General features: G+C 46.7%; 1 protein-coding gene across 8 annotated transcripts in view; it reads right to left on the bottom strand.

Annotated features, from left to right (window-relative positions):
- The window catches only part of FOXP1 (forkhead box P1), a 364,978-nt gene that overhangs the window by 187,678 nt on the left and 155,049 nt on the right, over nt 1-22,251 (bottom strand). Inside the window, exon 1 of one of the 8 annotated variants that reach the window (XM_082768409.1) lies at nt 5,850-5,869. The exons of 6 other annotated variants lie outside the window; for them this stretch is intronic. The gene's annotated coding sequence lies outside the window, so the exon portion shown is untranslated. Of the gene's footprint in view, nt 1-2,590; nt 2,875-5,849; nt 5,870-22,251 lie in introns of those variants that run through there. One more of the 8 variants, XM_082768407.1, reaches the window with a different exon arrangement.

The raw sequence follows: 22,251 nt of genomic DNA, 5'->3' as shown, positions 1-22,251 counted from the left end.
GGTTTCGGAGGTGGAACTGCACCGGCAAAGTTTTTTGCTGTTCTCGTCTCATTAAAATAAATAGGGAGGTGGGACTAGTGGGTTTGTCACTGTCAGCCTGACAGTCACCGGCGCATTTCCATAGATCAATCACCACAAATGTATACAGTAAATATACAGTGGGAGCAGTGCTCATGCAGAATGCATTTTAACGCGGGAGCAGGCCCCCTGCGTGGCATTTTCACGGTGTCGGTGCGCAGCAGCACGCTCGGGGCCGCGGGGAACCGTGGCTGCAGCAGGCCAGAGCTGCCAAGTGCCACTCTCGGCGAGCAGCACCATCCCTCCGCGTCCCCCAAAATGTTTAGGCTGCTGTATTCGATCACGCACTGCCCGATATTAGAGAGAGCGGCACGGGGAAGTATATTTTCTGCTAAAATTGGGAATGCACTTTCAATATACTTAACAAGGAAATTGAATGTCTTATTAAATCCGTATTATCAAAACACTGTTCAAAAATTTAAAGAAAGTAGCTTTTCATTTTATTCATCGAGGAATCCATTAAAGCCTAAGCTCTGAAGTAGTATGTAAATTATGTGCCTTTCAAGGTAGAGCTAGGGCAAATTCACTCCATCAACTAATGATGAACCTCATTATGTGCAGGGAGTATTCATAATGAGGAAACAAGCCACCCGCCATTCCATGTTCTAACATAAATCCCTGTAAAATGTGAATATCTCCACGTCTAATTAAAGGCTACTAATTCCTATCATCCCCTACATGGCCCAAAAAAGCAAAAACTAGAAATGTGTTTTAAAAGACACCCTTTGATTTTAAAAATACACATTTATTTGTGTTTACCACTACTGAGATGCAATTTGTTTTTTTTTTTTTTAAATCATCCCCAGTGTTACAGGATGAAAGTTTGAGAGCACAAAAGTTTATTTACATTATCTGACCTGGCCTTACATTTTAAAAAGCGCTTCTGATTAGCAGAGGTCAGGCTGAATACCTCAAAAGAAAAATAAATAAAAAGGCAAAGAACAGAAATCTACGAGTACACAAGAAATAACATTTTAAGGGAAAAAAAAAAAAAAAAAAAAAAAAAGGAAAGAAAAGCTTAGCTACCCAGTTCAGCTCTGGAACTGTGACTTCCTTAAAAAAAAAAATCTAGAGATCCCACAATCAACTGGGGAAAGCAGGCAGCAGAGTCAGGAAGGGGGAGAGCCAATTAAGCAGCCAAGTATACAACAGGTATTTAAAAGATTTTTTTGAATGATACACAGTTTAGGAAGAAACTGCTTCCCTGCTTAAATCCTGTAAGAATTAGGGACTGAAGACAACGCTGCATGACACAGGCTGGATGAAGAGCACTCCTCCACGGACATACCTAGGTCTGATATTTATGCCTACAACCGCCGTGTCCGCTCCTACAATCAGAAATGTATTTCTCATTAAGTTACGTGATACCCATCGTAGCTCTCACCGTGAATTCATTTGCTCTGGCACTGAATTATGAATTTGCTTGCTGTGCTTGCTGGCAGAAGAGTGGACAGGTTTGCCGACTCCTCTGAACGGAAGACAAGCCGGTGGTTTTTTTTTTTACTGCTTGATATTAAATATTTTCCTACGTTCTCAAAACAAACCTAGAAACACAGCAAAACCTGCGAGCGTTTCACTTTGCAGGCAAAGAAACCCTCCACTGGAGCTGAATAACTTACGGGCTTTAGAAAAGCGAGAGAAAGGATGACATAAAGGGATGGCTTAAGAAATATGATAACTCCTCGCAGGGCACGAAAGCACTTGGACAGGCGCAGAAAAAGCTACGGTACCTTCGGGCTGTGCCAACCGAAAAGTTGAAATCCTCGGGCAAAACCAGCCCTCCCGCTCCATCCCTACAAGAGCTTACTTAGGGTTCGCACCAACTCCTAGCTGCTAAGCGCGCACGGAAAACCCTAAATAAAAAATAAATAAATAAATAAAAATAAAAAAGCGAAAATTAAATCGGTATTTAGCAGAACAGAACTGAGGGCGCAGCCGGTTTCGGAGGCACTTTTTGTGGGCACAGCAGCAGGAGGGGGCAGCGCGGGGGGGACCCGGCTGCCTGAAGTTGCCCCGCGCTCCAAGTGCGCTGCGCCCCGCTGCGCCCCGCTCGCCTCCATGGAGCCTCGGCTTGCTTTTTTTTTTTTTTTTTTTCTCTCATTTTCCCCTTTTCTCCCCCCCCCCTTTTCCTTCTCTCTCCTTTTAGGTCAACCAGTCACGCACCGGGGAAGAGCCAACCCTCCCAAAATAACTCGTCCCTCCCCCGGAGCGCGGAGTTGCACAGCCTACCTTTGTTCTGGCGCTGGCAGATAGCGAGCGGCGCGCTGCGGGGCGGCTGGCACGGAGGGGGGGGGCGGAACAGAAAGCTGGGGAGGGGGACAGCACCGTGGGGACAGCACCGGGGACACGGGGGGGGGGGGCACAGCCCCGTCCCGCACAGCCCCCCCCGGCCGCTCCGCCCCGCGTCCCGGCGCTGCGCGGCTTCCCCCGCTTGGCAGCGCCCCCCGAAAACCCTTTTTTTTTTTTCCCTTTTTTTTCTCCCCCCCCTTCCAGCCCCCCCCGGGGTACGTACGGCTGCGGGCAGCGCTGGGGGGCCGCGGCTGGCCCTGGGGTTCCGGGCAGCCTTTTGTGGAGTTGCGCCGCTTGGTTCCTTATTGTCTGCGAGCGGCTGCGAGCGGCTCCCCGAGGGGGCCCCTCGGCCCGGCCCGGCCGCTTTGACAGGGAGGTAACCATATTAGGATGTGCAGGGCAAAGTCAACAATAACACACTTGCAGGGACATGGGATTTTTTTTTTTTTTTTTAATTTTTTTTTTTTTTTCCTTCCCTCAAATCCCCCCCCTCCCGCCCCCAGCTCGTAGCGGCGAGTCCCCCCCCCCCCCCCCCCCCCCCCGGTGCAGCTCTTCCCCGCTACTTTTTTGGGGTTGCGCTCGGAGCAGGCCACGGCGGTGGGGTTTTAATTGAAGGCTGAAATAAAAGGGTGAGGGGGAGGCGAGTGGTGCGGCTTCCCCGGCGCTTTCGGGCACAAGGGGAGCGCTTTCAGCATCCAAATAAAGCCATGGCACTCCAACCTCTGGAAAAAAAAAAATCATGAAATGATGCCCACACGCCTCCCCCAGACCTGCGGCCGAGCGCGGTGGGATGGGGACGATGTGCCCGAAATCCCACTGCTGCAGGGGGGTCTGGGGGGCGCCTGATGCGATCACAGCGAGCCCGTGGGATGAGCTAAGTCGTGCAAACCCCCGCGAGGCTGCTGGCTTTCGAGCTCTGAAATCGCTGGGTTTACAGGATAAAGCACTTTAGGCAAATTGTAAAACGCAGGTGTCGAGTTATTCGGTCTAATCAGAAACAGAGCCCGGCGCAGTCGCCACGCACAGCTTCCCAAAACAGCACAGCGAGGGAGAAGTCCTGCAGCTGGAAAGGGCTTCGAGGCGAGCGCGATGCCCCCATCCCACACCCCACGCGTATCACCAGGAACAACAACAAGTGGAGCATCCCCTCGCACCGAGGCAGCTGCTGGCAGCACTGCGTGCCGAGGCTCGGCGCTAGCAGCCAGCCCGCGAGGGAATTCCAGCCCCAACACGAAACAAGTTTGCACGGCTTCGAGAGCATGGCTCAAGGCAGCGTGGGCACAACGGCCCCGCAGAGCCGGCCAACGCAAGCTGGAGGGCTGCTCGAGCCACCAGGGCACACAGCAGCAGCGTGGAGCGCTCCTCGGGCACGGGCTGGCGAGGGACCCGCTGATGCTCGCTGCCCGTACCAGGCGCTGGTGATCAGGCGCGCCGCGAGGAGAGGTGTAAGGTAGCTAGGCAAGCAAAGTTGCCATGAGATCACGCGCTCGATTTAGAACAAAGGCAACGCTTCTCTTACAAATATGATGCGCACTTACCCTGCCAAATTCGCTCGTCCTCGGTTAATCTGCAGCAATCACAACATCAGTGTTGACATCTAATGGTACCTACGAGCATCTCCCTGCCTCTCCGCGCGGTGTAAGCCTGTTCTGTTAACACACTTTACATTTTCCAACCATCTTGTTTAAACTAAACGTCTATAAAATTACACGCAACTTATCTGGGCGGAATATGCAGCCCCCTCAACAAAAATAAAAAGTTAACTCAACGCGCTGGTATCAAGATCAATAAATCACGCAACCAAGTAGCAGTTCAAAAGTTCAAAGACATGATGGCCAGTTCACTACGTCGTAGCACTCAACCAATAATAACTTGACTCCATCACTCCTCATAGTATAGACAATTTCATAGCATCATTTTCATTAGCCTGTCTCACTGAAAATTGCTAGCTATTTATGTATACGCTAAAATAAATTAGCCATTTCATCGAGCACTGTGATTCTTATAAAATACATTAACACAATACTCAATTTTCCAGTTGGAGTAAATAAATAAATCAATAAATTCAATGCAGAGTAATTTTTATTTTTTTTTATTGTGGAGCCTGAGCTCTCAGCGTAAGTGTTTTTATTGGGTTTATTTGTTTCAATAAAAATTGAAATGGGCCAGTGATCTTAGCTGTAGGATCTAGGGGGAAAAACACTATCTAATATGAAGAAAGTATACTGTGCAGTATCGTCATCTTGTAACGTATAATTTTGGTCAAAAATCATTTTCAGTACAGCTATTAAGCAGCCACTGAATTCTGAAGGGTTCTTTTCTACCCCGAACCTGCACGAGAAGGGGACATGCCCTGCAGCGGGGAGCGGGCTCCGGTCCTGCCAGGGCCGGGGCAGCCCCATATGTTTATGCACCTTCTGCACAGGGGGGGAAGAGGTTACAGCACCCACGCTCACCATTTTTAATCAGCCAAAGTATTACATTGCATGTGGCTGTGGGTAGGGGCATCTGACATCAGAGGTAAGAATGCCAAGGGGGACGGAGGAAGACCAGGGAACGGTTGATGGACACCCCAAGGACTTGGTGCTCTGAAGAGGGCTGGTTCTGGCCCCCTAGGTCTGCTCCCCCCTAGGACATGCCCACTGGGTTTTATGGCTTTGTGCATCCCAAGTGACTTGGTGCTGGCGTAACCCTACAGTTCAGTGTAGGGCACCCTTTGGCCAATACTTCGGCACCTCTGCAATGAGGGTAAGAATCTATACGGGACCAGGAAGAAATCAAATATATCCCTTATGGCATGGATCAGCTCTGAATCCAGTCTTAGCAGTGAATAAAACAAATGTATTAACTAAAACATACCATCTAAGCCCATAATGATTTACCATAATTCCTTTAAGAAGGCTGCATGTGAACAGCACAGTTTGTAAACGGCTCGGTGGTAACAGAAGGGGACTTTTTGTTCATATTCACTCTTTAACCTAATCAGAGGAAAAGTAAATATCGGGTCTCAATTTTAATGACTGACTATAAATAAAAGCTTTTACCCAAAATGCACAGTTCGCACAGATAACGATTTTAAGTATGATGTCACTGGCGACCTACTGAACTACATGGCACATGTCAGACAGACGTCTGTTTCTTAAATTGCAGTAATAAATTAGTAGCCACAGAATCTCTTCTGTCAAGAAAACGTGAAGCTTTCCTATTCAGATGAAAGTTTAATGAATGTTTCGGCTTAGGTGGGAGTTCGGATTGCTGCCGACAGGGGACCGACAGCAGGGCCAAACGGAGCCTGCCCCGGCACAGCCATGCAGAGAGCATCGTGCTGCCGAGCCTCCTGCGTTCACACACGAATCCCACCACAAAACCAACACGCGCTTTCGCAGTGCCAACAAAATCCCCTCTCTTCAACCACTGAAGGTCAACTTTTTGACCAGACCGTGCAATAAAGCTGGGGCAAGCAAGACAAATCTCTCCCATACCTTAGAGAAGTCGTGGAGCCAAACCTGAGGAGCTCAGGGGCGAGCGGTGAGGCGCATCCCACGTGTGAGAGGAGAGCTGCTCCTTCGTCTTCTTCCAAACCCTGTGCAGGATCAGTTGACCAAGTAGCTCATGCCAGCAGGGTCCAAGCTGCTGACACACATGGGAGGTCTTCCTCTAACTTTATGCTGCTTTAAACACAAGGACTGCAAGAAAAGGCGCATGCACACTCGCACAGCACCTCCCTACACGGTGCGCTCGTACAGCACCCTACCGCCGTGACCGCTACCATCCAACGTCCCGCGCCCCATCTTAATCACCTCTGTTTCACTTTCGAACAAATCCGTCAACTTTTAACCTCTGCACTGTGCTTTTCCTTGGTGGGCATTCTGCCCCAGGCCAAATTCGTGTCAGAAGTTTCAGCCCGAACTGCGGAGACACTTCTGAGATGAGAGACGGGGAAAAGCACGGCCCCAGCCACGGGCAGCAGCCCTGGGCATCGCTTCGAGACGCCGCCGAGCTCCCACGCTTTGGAGAGCAGACACCAAAACAAGCCATGGAAAGCCCTCGGTGCGAGGTAGGTGTGGGGCTCCATTCCCCACCTACTGCCTCCTCCCTGACCCCCGGCCAGCACCCAGGGCAGCAGAAGCCACCTGATTTGAATAGAGAGGAGACAAAGCTGGGGCAGGGAGCAGGAACACGAGCAGACGGGGACAAAGAGGCGAGGGAGACACGAGCCACCACTGCCTGAGCACATCAGCTGTGTCTGGGAGGGCTGCAAAGGTTCTGTCCACACGAGAGGAGCTTAGAGAGAGAAGTGTAGTCCAGCTTGGGAGCAGAAACATTTTCACAGAGCTGCTCCTTGGCCAACTTGATGTACAGGTACATCCAACGCAACACCCCTGGTCTCAGTGAGATCTCCCTCCCAGTTTCCATATTTTATCCCCAAAACATGGAAAATCCTCAGGCTTCTCGGCAAATTGGCTCTATGTTTTCACACAGCCCGGGCAGCATCTATTTCCCTGTTCCTTTTCTGAGACACGACTGCATGGTCTTCATGGAAAGTTCTAGACCCAGAAAACTTCAGCCCAGTTAGGTTGGCATTTGGTCATTTTGGGAACAGCACAGTTTTTAATCAGTAGGTGTGGGTCACTTTAGTCTTTTTTTTTCTAATAGGAATAACATAGAATCACACAGAATCACAGAATTTCTAGGTTGGAAGAGACCTCAAGGTCATCGAGTCCAACCTCTGACCTAACGCTAACAGTCCCCACTAAACCATTTCCCTAAGCTCTACAAACATTGGCCTATGTTTTGGTGTAAGTAACCAAAGTAGAAATTACATTTTATTTTTTTTTTAATGCTGTGCTGCCCGTTTCCCCATGAAACACCAACTTTGTTTTCTCCTATCTACCCTATGCACAGGACTGGTAAAAAGCTTTATACAACAACAACTCACACCGACCCGGTATGTAATAAAACTGCAAAACGAGCCCTGTACAGGAGGGAGCAACGCCTCGCTCAGACTTTCCACATCTAACAGGTCCATGCCCCTCAACGAACAAAGGCGTGTTGCCTTTCCCTCCATGCACCCTCTTCAAAAATGAAATAAAATCAAGAACCCGCTCTGCTCCCACTGCCCTGGCTGAGCTGCCTGCTGAGGATCTGCCATGCGGCCGGGCGCTCGCTCCCAAACCCCAAACGTGTGCCCCCGGGGAGGGGATGGGCTCAGCCCCGCTCTCTGCTCCGCCGCTCGCCGAGATTTCTCACCGGGTAGAGCTCCGAAGGAGCTTGAGCTTATGATAAGCAACGGCATACTTAACGGTTACATATTACTGTTCATGATAATGCAATATTTCATTTGGGTGATTTAGAAGTCCCTCTTGACCAACTTACAGTGAGACACCAAACGCTTCATCAATCACAACCATTTTTATTCACAATCCAGTGCAAAAACTACAGGGAGAGTTGCATTTTCAGTAACTCATTGGGGAGGGTATTGCTACTAGCACTGAAAATCCTCCTATCTCACCAATTTTTATGTTAGATTCAAATATATTTTCTCTCTAAGCAGCATTCCATTTTCCCGCATCTCTCCGCCACGTTTCTTATCGTGGCAGGGTGAAAGAGTATCCAATTTAATATCTGTTTTGCAGGACAGGAGATTTTTTCATATCTTATGCACTAAGGAAAGCTGCAGGGGATGGCTTAGCAGGCTGAGCATCAGGCTTTAAACACGTAGACTCCCTGGAACCACAGATCCCATCAGGTCGACTGAGCCCTTCATGTTTCTGGGGTAGATAAATTAAGTGTCACGCTGTTTACTTTGCCGGGATCTTTGCAGGGAGACCTCTGCAGTAAAGGTCCTGTCTGTTTTGCATGGAGTTTAAGGTTAAAGTCTCGTGGCTAAGGCATGGCACCGGGTGCCACCTTGATCTCACTACTGCTAATGGCGGTACTGCCGTTTCTTCTGGGAGAGACATTCCAGGAAGCTGCTCCCAAAACTTGCCCCAGTGTTGGCGGATGACTGAAAGTTATCCAGCAGCTTATCTGCCTCGGATTTGGTGACTGTTAAAGGAAAAAAAATACATATATACCTCCCAGATGTTTAATTCATAAGTTATACAGAACTGTCAGATCTAGGGATGACAGAGGAGAGATTCATCATTTTTTACAGCCTGATTTTTGTGGTTGGAGGTAACCCTTCGTTTCTGCAAAGTCATCCCCCCTTCCCACTCCTCTGCATCATGCAGAAGCAGTTTGCTCCCACCGCAGCCGAGCCCCCCGATGTTAATTGTTCACAACAGGAGCCTCTTAGAAAGAAATCGCCGGAGAGAAGGAGTACGAAACGCTCACAGAAGCCAAAACTTTAACAATAATCACAAAACATCGCAGTCCAACAGATGTGCAGAGGCATACATCCATATTCACACACACAAAACCTTCAACCTTGACCATTTCTGAGAGGTTGTTTCATCTACAAAAGGTCCAAGTCATGGGGAGCAGACACGGGGATGAAGAAAACAGGATACTTCGAAGGGAGCAGCCGTAAACACGCTCTTTGCACCTACTCCTAGCCTTACTCTTTCCTTCCCAGCTACTACTATTTAATACATTAAATGCATTTCCTTCTCAGAAAGTACGATGAAGGCCAACTTCTTCACAATCATTTCCCTTTTAAGCAGAAATTAAGCAGAAAACATATTTCCTTTTGAACCGGGTAGGCAAAGGTCTGTATTTTGATTTGTTTTCACAACAGCTGACAGCACGCATTCCCTGCTTAGGGTACCAGAAATAATAATTAACACTCCTAAAATGTTGTGTGTTACGGCAACATACCAAAGGTTAGGTTTGGCTGTGGGCTGTGCTGGCAGTAATTCCTTCTCAGGTGGTCTCTAGTGCCATGCAGCTCCCACATTTTCCTCCCAAACTACCCAAGGACCTGCTGGAGCTCTGGCACGGCAGCGCATCAGCCTACAGGCCTTTCTGGGCTGGGTAGGAAAAGGAACAAGAAACAGCCCTTCAGTTCAATTTACAATCTGCAATCTGTTTTTTAATGTTATCTGGCTAACCAGAAGACACGGTATCAACCCGGTTTTGAAAATATCCCATATTCAAACTGAGGAATCCGGTGTTGCAAATGATACATTTGCACCAAAGAGGGAGGAAAGCTCTACCAGGGAAAGGAACCAGACCATTATTTCAGGATACACTGATTTACTGCAGTGTTTGGGATTTTTTCTTTCAGAGGCAGGACAAAGACCTCAGAAAGGCAGATCAGGATATTCCCCGTCAAACCTTGGTAACCCAAACCAATGAAAACCAAAGCAAAGCCAGCAGCGTGCTACGGGGAGCAGGGACTTGGCCCAAATCTGTTTGTTGATCCCGGAATCTTAGGGTCTGAAGTCAGGCACCCAGAAACTGCTCATCAGTTTTAAACGCCGTGGTTTGGGACATGAGGGTCTGCCCTGTACACTCCGTGGCAGGGGACAGCAGGCAGGCAGTGGATGGCTGTGCAGCAAAACTGGAACTGTTACGGCAGGACTCCTCTTCCAGAGCTGCTTTGAAGCAATTACTGAACCACCTCATAGCTCACTTGAAAATAACTTCAACAAGAGAGGATGTGAGCCCCCACCAAAAGTTCCTGCTCACCATGAAGCCCCTGCCATACGCCTGGCTTGCAGGTGTGACTCCAAGCTCACAGAGCATCACAAACCCCTTAAGAAAAAGGAGCAGGAGATGGAAGCACCTCACTGCCCTGGATGCCCCTCTCAGCACCGCGGATGCCGGAGCAGTGTTGCAGCTCGGCCTTTCCATCTTCCTTGGCTCGGCCTGACGAGATGCCCTCCATATTCCCAGCTGCCCTCTTTTTGCTCTCTGCTGAGGAAAACGCAATTGGCCCAAAGCGCTGCTGGCTGCCGCAGGCGCTGGCAGCTCTCTGAGCAAGTGGGCAAAGCCTTCGTGGCCAGCATGTCCCTGAATGCACTGAACCACGTCCAGAGAGCCTTGCTACAGGTCCCAGCTCAGGCAGAGCGAAGCAGAGAAGAAAATCATCAGCCCTGACTCTAACATCCTGTTTCGGTGCTTCAGGTCACCCGTGGTCATCAAGGAGACTTTCAGATGTGCTGGTGTGTCCGGAGGGAAGAGGTGGGAACACAAAGCCGGGGTCGGGGCTGTGCCTCCTGCAAGCGCTGCTGCTACCCCAAGGTGCTCCCTGCCGAAGGGCTCGTGGCAGGGCTCTGAGCACTGCTGCCAACCAGCTAGAGGACCAGAGTTAAAAATGGCAAGGGCAAGGTGGATTTCAGACAAACGCAAAATATTCCTCCTCCCTGCCTGTCGGGTCTGAGGGGTAAGAGGAGAAACAGGATGGAACTGGCTCGGGTTTAAAGCTGCAGAGGAATCGCAGGGATAGAGCACTTACAGAGAAATGTATTTTCATGTAAACTTTTATGCTCCCATCCCTTGTAACTGGACATCGGGGAAGATGTTAATAAACATCAGGGCAAGAAAAACACCGTAAAAAAATATCAGACTACAAACCCATCTCTTCCCAGATCTTAGAAATGGCTCTGCGGCTATATACTGCAGGGAGCCGAGCACGCTCAAGTGCAAGTTTGCATCTTAAACATAAGCACATATACATACAAACAAGGTTTTGCAGATATTTGTTAGCTGTACCACAATATTTTCCAGGGTCAATGCTGCCACTTGCATTGCAGCGCTTGTAGTACAGCTGCAGAGCAGGCCCCCAAGAAGGGGCCTTGGAAAGAAGCTGGAATGGTGATAGTTCGCGAGGCTGGGGATATTTCTGAGGCACAGTTGCTGTTTACTGTGTTTCTATTTCCGATCAAGCTGCAAAGTCCACCCATAAAACCTGAGGAGGCATTTCTCTGGGTGTGGGACTGCGCAACCCGCACGCAAGGAGGACCAGAGCTTCAGCTGCTCCGCCTGGGCAGAGCTCCACCGAAATACTCTTCGCCTGATGTACAGCAGAGAATTTGGCCCACGAAGAGGAAAACTATATTCAAAACCTCCAGTCGCAAGTCTTCTTTCAGTATATATTTATGCACAAAGCTCAAATAATTTAATACCACGCCTCACTAATCATGTGAGTGCACAATTTTTGCAGGGGCAAATGGTTCTCGTGCATTTTTATTGTGCATCTAGTGCTCCTGGCTGAAAAACAACGCCTCGGAAGCTGACTGGTGCTCTTAAAGGTGGTGTCTGTCTGTGCCATATACAATCAAACCTGATTAATCGGAGGCTCGCTAGGAGAGATTAACCTATTCTACGAGGAGTCAGAAACTACTCGTAACGATGGCAAATCACAGCATATGGCCAATTGGACAACTTCATTCCACTTCAAAGGGAAATTAAGTGATACACTCTGGGGTATATTCTCCTCTTGTTACACTTGCAAATCCCCATTAATGCTAATGATTGCACAAAGTGTAAGAAAAATGCTACAAACACATAAAACAAAGCAAGATTGGTCAAGAATATGCAAAAGCATATGCAGAGGGATCTAAAGAGCATTTAAATGAAACACAGCTTCTTTCCCTTCTTTCCTTAAAAGCAAATGGCGTGCGCTATTGCAAATATATACGATGTGCCAACACATGCAAAAACTACGATTCATGAAAAATCGTGAAATAGAGACGCAAAATCCAAGGCCAGTACAAGTTCATCATCTGAACTGGAGATCAGAAAACTGGCTCCTAAAGTAGAAAAGAACATCAATTCCGTTTTTTCTAAGAAAACCATTTCCTACCAACTTTGAAAACAAGAGTGCCTACAGTGATCTGATTGGACTCTCCGTGATTGTTTTGGCTCGGCTCCCTCATCCCTCCTCAGCTGGGTGGCTAAATGTTAGTCTAACCACGAGGTTGAGAGGTTCTCTTCTTATTAACCTTCCACTTCGTGCTTCCAATTTTAGTTAGGAGTAAAACCGCCTGTCAGAAATTTCACTTATTCTTAGTTACTTCTGCGGTGAGATTCACATTTACGTCCCCATCTGGGATGTGAGTGCTGTGGAAGGACAACACAGAGTTAACAGGCAGGGGCCGGCCTTTCTCTGCTTCCCCTGGAATGTTATTTATGTGTTTGTTTGTTTGTTCTTCAGAACCATCACAAGAGCAGTTTGATGGCTCCAGAAGGGCTGTAAACTCCTGCCCAAGTTTTGATGTCCGGACTCAAAACAAAACGCGGAGAGGATCCCTCACCCCCAGCCCTGTGGTGGCGAGCTGCAACCATCTGCCATGGCGGGGACCACCACGGCCCCCAGCACTCCCCTACCAGCATGAACCGCGATGGGGCGAGGGCTGGAAGCGCACTGACTGCTCCTGAAACACTGCACCCAGGAGCACGGTTGTTAAGGCAGCGTCCTCCTCCCAAGCAGCTGTTATTCCAAGCCACAGGACATTTTCCAACACGGTTATTAGCACCACCTCAGCCGGGGCTGTTCAAGACGCATCTTGTCTTTGAGCGAGCAAGCAAAATTCACAAGGGAAAAATCAGATTTGGAAACTAAACGTTTTGTAATCTCCTGCCACGCAACTGGGCTTTCAGGCAAGTTTCCAACCCTTGCAGTAGCTAAAAAATAGACAAAGTCGCTGCCTTCCACCACCTCCTGGTGCATTACGGCCAGTGTGATGTGACACCACACACATCTAGGAAGGTGCAGCAGCGGAAGGGAGCGACGCACCGCGCACGGTGGTAGAGGAGACAGAAAACATACCCCATGAAATAGAGCGGAGCCGAAATAACCACTTCTGTTACAACTAATTTATCTGTCCATGCTCCCCTCCCGAAATCAGCACGGCTGTGCTGGCTCGGCACGGTGCGGCCCCGTGCTCCAACACCGGCTTTGGTCACAGAAAGGGTAGGAGACAAGGAGAGGAGAAGCGCTGGCAGAGACGGCAGCAGTGCTGAGCGCTGCGACGCGCTCGCAGATACGCCGGGGCTGTTGCACTGCCCTTATCAGCAGCCACGAGTTCAAGGTCAGCCTTGATGCACTTACTGAAAACTGACACTGCCCGCGTCCTGCAGTCAGCACGACTTCAAATGGAGCCTCCCAATTATTAGCAGTCATTTTGTTTATTATTGCAGGGCCTCGGGACAAACAAAAAAGGAGCCCCATTGTGCTCAGCGTTGTACAAAAAAGCTTAATTAGCCTCTTCGTAGGTTGTTCCCTTGAGCTTTTTTTAAACAAGATATTTTCAAATATAAATAAATTCAAATTTCAGAATTCCAGAAATCCGTTTCCTGAAATGTGCTTCCGCAAACAATTAAAGCAACTTTGCCTCTCCAAATTTTAGCTGTACACCAAACTTACAACTTCAGTTTACTTGAAGAAAAATGTGTATTATAAAACCTTCACCTTTGGGATTTAAATATATTTTTGCCATTTACATAAGCCAGGATTTGAACCCACAGTTTTGTTGTGTTTTTTTTTTTTTTTTTTTTTTTTTTTAAACTATGTGGAAGTCAGAAAATGACAGATCTTTGTTGTTTCTCTCCTCCAACTACAATATTTACGTATCAATGAAATATCAATGTACAGAGATAGGCACAAACTGGAAAAACAAATTAAGATACCACCACATGAACTGGTCTGAGAAATCTGGAGGTGCAGAAAGACCTCAGGATCTCAGAGCATTATTGAATATCCCGAGTTGGAAGGGACTTGGCAAGGATCATTGAGCCCAACTCCAGGCTTAGCAGGATAATGAAATCGGTGCACATCTAGATAAGAGGAATACTAGAACCGTTATGACAGTCAGTACAGGAAAACTCAAACTTTGGGGGAGGAAAGTAAAAGTTCAGGCTTTTCTCCCTCTCTGTGGAGGCATCTGATCACGTGCAGTATGAGAGATGCCCAAGTGGTTGTAGCACTGTTCAACCTACCACGCCAGCACTGGTGTGCTGCTCTTACCTGGCAGCTCGCTTGCTGAATTCCAACCTGGAAGGAAACGGTGGCAGGTGAAGTGAGAGGAAATCACCTCGTCCTTCTGAGAGTCATTCACCCACGGTCTCAAACTGTCCCCAGCTTTTCAGAGGATGGATCCTGAGGATCGCACCACCATCTGCAAGCATTTTATGACCATTTTCAAATGCAAATACTTCCTGCTGAGTCTCCACCTCGCTCAGACTCGTACCAACCATTTAGAGGTCACCAGCTATCGCCTCCTGTTAGCTACTCCTTCAGACTCTGCTTTATTTGTTTTTACCATCACCGTTCACTGATGCTTCCATTCACCTTTGAAGATGCCTGTTTAATTCACCTGCATTTTAAGACCACGCTTTGCATTATATTTTCTCCAAGCTTATTCTAGCAATTTCTTGGCAATAAATGCTGTTTGGATACCCCACAAAATCCCCATCAAACGCTGATTAGCATTATTGCCATCACCCCGGGCTAAACCAGGTAGCTCCTAAGGGCAAATTAAAGAGCTTGTTCTAGTCCTTTGGAGGAAGGACACAACTACCCTCTCTAGCAAGGAGCAAGCTGACACAGAAACCAGGGGCACGTGGAAGCTCTCCAGGACCAAACAAATGCCTTCAAAACGGCCACGTCCCTGGCATGGCACAATAAAGAAGATATAGTAAACTACTTTGCATGCAGAGGATAAAATCAATACAGTTTCCATTCAGGCAATGAAAATCACAGCACACTGCTTTACTCACATGTATACCCCTCATTCAAGGTGGAGTTTCCACAATTCCCACCTGAATACCCAGCTCTGCAGCACGCACCTCTCCCTAGCACTCGGCACTCTCTGCTTGACATTAGTACTAAACAATATTCATTAAGAGTGTAACACTAAAGTGCAACATGTAAGTAAATCAAACTCTTAATGCTCTATTTTACAAATTTCATGGGCCACTGGGGATAATTAAAAGGGTAATTATATAAAGTTGGTGCAGTTTTGAGACTCAAATGACATTTTCTGCTTTAAAGCACTTGATAACCTGGTATTTTTCTACCAAGACAGTCTTTTTATACTTTTATGGTCAAGCAGCACAAACAAACAAGAACTATTTTTTAAGACATTTTGACTCTTTCACCCCCCATATGCTGTTTTTCTTGATCAATACCATTCGCCGCTTATTCCTAAAAGTCCTGCGCTGAGATATCAAGAAAAAGAAGGCCTTTTATAAAAAGCACTGATCACTATAAAACAATACCGAGCCTCAAGCCTGGTTTTAACTGGAGCTCTGAACAAAAATGGTATTGCTTTGGGTGTTTACAGCACTGGAGTGCTGTTTGGTTTGTCACTGTGTTTAACCACTGCTCTAAAGCTAGCAAAGTACATTACTGGTACTAACAGCTCATGAAAAATACAGCGAAGAAACTGCTAGTGGCAGAAGCATTTAACTTTCTTGTTAGCAGCCTCCCCCATGTGGCACTTTAGCACCAGCAAGTTGTTTATTATGTTCTGTGCCAGGCAAAACTGATTAAATGGGGCTCTTAAGAATCAAAGCGTTATAAATTCATGGAAATACAGCAAGCAATAAATTCCGTGGAATTAAAAGCTTACTAGTGCTATTAGCATTTCAGGGTGTTTGCATTGTTAATAGTGATGTGCAGAAATGATGTTCCTGTAAGACAACGCAAACCAACAGAACATATGCATTAGCTGCTACATTTTTACACAATGTCATCATTACTTGTAAATTTTTTCTCTCCCGAAACTAGAATGCTCATTAATGTTTTAAAGAAAAACCTGAACCAAAGCAGTGGTCCATAGCCCAAAGATTTACATCCCCAGTAAAATACAAGTGTTACGCATGGAACATAATGCCCTTATTACTCTCTGAAGCTGGATACCCCAAAGCAGAGGTTTGCCCTGGCTTTCGGAAGCAGGGAGCAGGTCAAGGCAGGCTCGCTTTTCCACACAGCACCCACATATTACAACACAACCACCTGCCTGGCCCTAATCTGACAATTTAATAAGGAAAGTAGCTGCATGGCAACTCTGAACACTAAAAAGAAGCGGTGATCCAGCCTGAACTGGTGGTCAGTAAATCTGTCAGTGGCTCTCCAAAGAGACTTCTTTACTCCGGGTCTCTCCATCATCGCTCCGTGGAAATGGCCCCGATGGCAGGTGACTAACTTCTACTTCATGACTGCAAAGCTCTGCACGTACTGGTAAAGCCAGGCTGGTGTTAGCCCTTCCCTTATGGCCATCTGGTTTTAGGTAGCTGGTAACTTGGCAAATGGAATCACTTTCAAGTGGAAACTTGGTAAAGAAGCCTTCCTAGGTTCGTGGCCAGGCAGGAGAGAAATGGGGGACACTTTCTAAAGCTGTGGAGAAATTAGGCCACGCAGGGGTTTTGTTTGTTTTTTAAAAAAAAGGAACAATTTGTACCTTTGGGAGCTACTTGAAAACACAACAGACAGATAAACCCCACCTGCAAGGTCCCTCTGAGGGGGGTGAGGGACAAACCTGGCTCTCGCTGCAGATGGGAAAATCAACTCACAGCTTTGCTGTCAGAGCTAAGGTTTGACACACGATAAAGAGTATATTCTGGATGGTACATCATGCACAGCTGGCAGCATACAAAAGTCAAGAAAAAATAAGAAAGCTTTGTCCAGAATAAACAGTACCCGTGCCACGAAGTGACTCAGCTGCAGAGGTGGGGAAACAAACCCCAAATCCTGGCTCCCAGGCCCATGCCCTGAGAGAAGCACACGTTACCAGCACAAACCCTCTCCCAAGACTGAGGGGGTTGACATTTTGTTTGCCTCTAGCAAAACAAAACAAAGCAGTAGGTTTTAAAGTGCTCAGAGGCACGTTGTCTTTTTGATGTATGTGTGTCCTGGCAGTCACACATCTGCATCAGGAGAGAAATAGCCCGGTTTTTGGCAGTTATTTAGTCCTTTTCATCTGAAAGTTGAAAATACGCCGCCATTGAACCTTTGCAGCTCAGGGTTCTGCATATAAAAAGCAGCTGCTGAATACACGCAGGGAGCGAGGGCTTTTTCTTAATGTTTGAACAGTTCCAAGTTCAAACCCATTAAAGTCCAGGTCACACCGGGATCATGTCACTATTAATGCATCCAGTTACATGCTGAGGGAAACCCAATATAAAACTATGATAAACTCTACTTCTCCCACAGAGACGTACGAAGGTCTTACCCAGATGATGCCACAGATCGCTCTTCATGGGCAGTGACCAGACGGGATGTCAATAACAGGGGAGAAAATCTGGGGAAATTATCAGGTATAACTGTACACAGATAGCTTTCAAAAGAAGGTCTCCTCGTATGTCTACAAAACTTGTCTAGACCTCTTTTTTCCTCTTCTCTTGGAAAGAGCTTCTTGTCCTGTGGATGCTGCCTCCCGCACAGCCTCCTCCCACCCTCCATCGCCCTAAGTGAAAGTGAGCATGAAGACCCCTAACCCCGTGCTCCTCCGCCTTTTAGGGCAGATCTTCTTAGCAGATGGGCAATGTCCCATTCGCCGGGGGACTTTGTGCCTGGCCAGATACAGCTGCAGTGGGATCAGCAGGGAGGGAGAGGCCAGGGCCCCTCAGGGAGGCGTTTTGGGGTCTGCCCTCTGCCCGTGTCCCGTAATGCTGCCGATAGCAGCAGTGCTCTTCCTATGAGTGAAGACAGACAGGAGAGGAGACTCGAGTGAAGGGTAGAGGGGAGGTGATGGTACATGAACTCATGATGGAGCAGCTCTCTTCGCAGTCCTGTAGCCTTGGCACTTGCAGCTCGTGTGGAGGAGGCAGAGGCAAGAATAAGGAGAAGAAACTGTTTTTCAACACTTCTCCCAAGGTCCACAATTACACGTGGCAATACCACCAGAAATCACTTCTGGAATAGAAACAGAACCTAAAGCTCAACCACCAGTTCAGCTATGAGGAGGTGCCAGACACAATCACATCCATCTTTTATCACTTCAATTACTGATGACTTCCCATGGGAAAATCTCTCATTCTCCCTGGCACAGGTGCCCCCATAGCCGTAGTGCAGCACACGGTGTTTGGTGGGAAGCCCTGAGCATTCCCCTTGCTGCATGCACCTTGAGATGGCCACTGCTATCTGAGAGAGAACACAGCAGAAGGGAGTTTGGAAAGAACAGATTAAATCTCAGGGACAAACAGCATCAACACCTCACCAAAATCCTACCCCAATATTCCCACGCAATGGATCAGCCAGGCAGTTTGCTCCCCTATGGCAGCCCATCAGATGTCCAGGGTGGACAGACACACACAGCTCTACGCCTCAGATGCAAGAAGAGCGTTAAGATTCACTACAAGCATTCCCCTCGAGCAGCTCCTTCCAGGGCAGCTTCAAAGACAGGCTCCCCAAGCGGCGAGGTGAGCATGATATGGGGATGCACCACGCTGCTGCATCCTGCCCGGCTGGGAACCACGGCTTGAGCTCAGCAGGAGCCGGGTCTGTCAAACACAACCAGTGCCCCAGCTCTGCTCCGAGCTTTCCATGCTGATGGGGATGGAAAAGGAGAGACTGGAAAAGGAGGAGAGGGCCCTTACTGGACTTGTGGACCTTATCAAGTATCTAGAAAGTACTACAGTTGATCAGGATATGTTCCAAACCAAGTTATCCATGGCTCCAGCTGGCCTGCATATCATCAACATACAACCCGCTAACTACACTGAAGTTTAGGGAACTAGCCAGGACACACTATAGACGTGGGATCTATGCTACTCTTTAAGTAATTCTCTGGAACTCCTTACAGGGTTAATAAACTCGGCAGAAAATCGTGAATGCTCTCAGAGATTCAAGTTGGGATTTGTGTTTTTTGTTTTTTAAAGAGTAACTTCAACATTAAAATTCAAATGTTCTAAGGCATACTGCCTCCTGCACTCAGGTCTCATTAAGAAGTTTTAAAAAGCCAAAGTCTGCATTTTTAAACTGTATTTTTTCAGTTTTCCAACTTTCAGAAGAAGGATAGGCCAAATTCTGCTTTTAACTACAGCAACACAAATCCAGATACTTCCTTAAGTTTTACATAATATTTTGTCTAATTAATATAATTTTTTTCCTCCAAAACATGTATTTATCTGCTGTGAAATCAAAGGCAAAAATGAATTGTTTTAAGGATGGCAGAGAGTAAATAACAAGTTTGGAACCTTGCAGCCTTACCCTGGCAATTTGTCTCATATAATTGACTCAGCAGACATGCTTACAATTTCTTACAACTTTTACAAGACCTCCTGTGGGTTTATTTCAACATTCTCCAAAACGGAGCTCAGAGCTTTGAATACTCTAAGCAAGTAGCACCAAAAGGAATCATCCATTCCTCCTTAAGACAAAGGGAAACAAACAATAAAAGCACACTTTATTTCTCATTGGACATCAGACCTCAGACGAATAAGGATGCAAAAGAATTTGTGCTTCTTCAGAAACCACTCCTCAGCTGTTTTCCAATAATAACATTTTTAACAATGTTCCAATTGTGTTCAGTAAAGCTTTAAAAAACAAACAAACAAAAAAAAATCCAATAAAAATTATCTTCCCCTATTATTGGAATAAAATTTAAAGGAAGACTGATGACAGCAATAGAGCAAACACAAGCTGTAAAATTAACTGCATGATGTCTTTCCAGTTAAAAAGGGGTTAAAAAAATCCCCCTTCCCCTGAAAAAAGGAAATGGTCTCATTGCCTATTTTATTGATTTATGCTGCTGTTGGCTTTTAAATGTAGCACTTTCTATTTCTAAGATCTTTACAAACAATTAGTAATGTCATGCCTGTGTCCCACTGTTCCATTGGTGGAAGTGCCCTAGTAGCAGGAAATGCTGTGCCCTTCCACAGACGTTTCCTTCCATCAGTGGGATCCACTGACCCTTAACATGTCACAGAATTAAATGAAACACTTGTCTTACAGCTAATACGGATAAACACAAGGGCTATTAAAAATAACAAAAAGGGTACGGCAGGAGAAGAAAGTTGACCTATTACTCAAAAGATACCAATTTATCTTCAATTTTTTTTTTTTAAAAAAAAGGAGAAAACAATTCTATTTTTCTTAAACAAAATAAGACATCATCATATTTCAACAAAATGTATTCTGAAAAGCCGTATTATAAACTACTGATATTAATGGTTTGCAATGGAAATGACGTCAGAGTCTTAGTTACAAAATGTCCAAATGTTTGTGCTACCCTACTAAAAAAATAAACAGTGAGCTCAGAGTCAGAAATGACCCTTTTGAGCAATTAAGCAGTATTACGCAAAACATACTGCAAAGTAGATGGCCGGCAGAGGTGGGAGAGCCCCAAATTAAAATTCACAGATTGCACTGCGAGAAACACTTAGCAATTAAACATCTTGGAGGTGGCGTCTGAAGTTCCTGCCATTAGCAGCAGTGAAAAATGCTTTCATACGTTGCGATGAGAAATATGGGCAGGCAATCAGGGCCAAAAACTTCTTTTTTTTTTTTTAAATGCCTTGGCTTCAGTATGAGCTACCAAATAAAAGGGTGGCCTCCTGTAATGCCCACTAACATCACTGGGCTTGTAACACTGCCACTGTAAAATATCGCTGCTACCGCTGCAGGACCGTAAGTGAAGCATGCCGGAAGATCTGCTCCTGGCATGGTGGAAGGCAACAGGCAATGACCTCAGAGATGACCAAATAAAATATGAAATATGCAATACGGATCTATTTCTGGTGTCATTTGCTCACATCCCTGGATTTTGTGAAGCAGAAACATGTACCGCCTTCACAGCAGTGTTCTGAGGCAGCTCTCCAGCCTGCGGCCTCCCGGAGGCTCTGGCTGAGGCGCTGAGGAGCAGGCCGCAGTGCTGCCCACCGGCCCCAGCGAACGGCCCTCACCAGCCCCTGGCACAGGGGCAAGCTTTAAAACAATCCTTAACTCAGAAATAGGTTGTTTAGAGCTGGATCTTGCCATCGCCACTGCTTTTGTGGTTGTGACAGAGCGCGAGCTCAGGCTACCTGATCTGCAGCCCGCGCCTGGGCTCTGGAGTAACGCGACCGCTGCCGTTCCTACCACATCGTTCACAATTCCTTCCTCAGTCCAGCCAACTCCTTTCCCAAATGACACAGGCCACACACCTTCAACACCTGCCCAACACTGCAGGGATACAGTCTGGAGGTGTACATGAACCACTCAGTCTTGTGCTTCAAGATCTTCACAGGTTTGAAACAAATAATGGTACTGTGAACGCATGAGGTAATGCAAATCAGTAATGGCGTTTTTAAGATCATACTGAGCACCTACATAAGTTAAACGGAAGAAATACTGCGAGATTATGTAAAATACTGGACAAATCTGGCTCGTTCTAGCATTCTTCATGAAGACCAGAAGGATTTGGTCCAAAAGCATCAGACAAGAGGATCAAAACCTGCCACTGACTATCTCAAAGCTGAGAAACGTATTTTTCTACCAGCCCACTTGAAGATTTATAATACATTAAGGAACATTAAGGAGCAGAAGAAAAGCTAAATGGGCCAAAAGCAAACAAAAGAATGATGTTCTCTTGAGATTGCTAATGCTGGCAGACAATAGCACAGAAAGAACTCCTCTGACAGATCTTTGAAGTCTTCAATACAGCATGCTAGTGGTCCATGTTAATGAGATTTGCTCAAATACTTCTAAATTATTCCAAAATGTCTTAATCTATTTTCTAAATCTTCTGTACCCAATTGCTTCAGAAAATTCACAGCTTCACCCATCTCCGGAATAAACCTTAATTAAACAAGGTAAGGTCCTGAAACAAGTTTGTGTTGCCAAAGGTCCACACACAACCTTTTTGGGTGTTTATCACGGAACACGCAGGTAATATTGCAATTTCTATTACTACGGATTACAGAAAGACTTTGCACCAGAGTTTACTCTTCAGTTTGAGTAACTCAAAGGTCTTAGCAAGATGGGTATTTCAGCTTCTCACAACAATGAGAAAG

This window comes from Aythya marila (assembly GCF_965140915.1).
Source record: "Aythya marila genome assembly, chromosome: 10".
NCBI lineage: Eukaryota > Metazoa > Chordata > Aves > Anseriformes > Anatidae > Aythya > Aythya marila.
The sequence above is the reverse complement of the archived record's forward strand: the minus strand, read 5'-3'. Positions and strand labels throughout refer to the sequence as shown.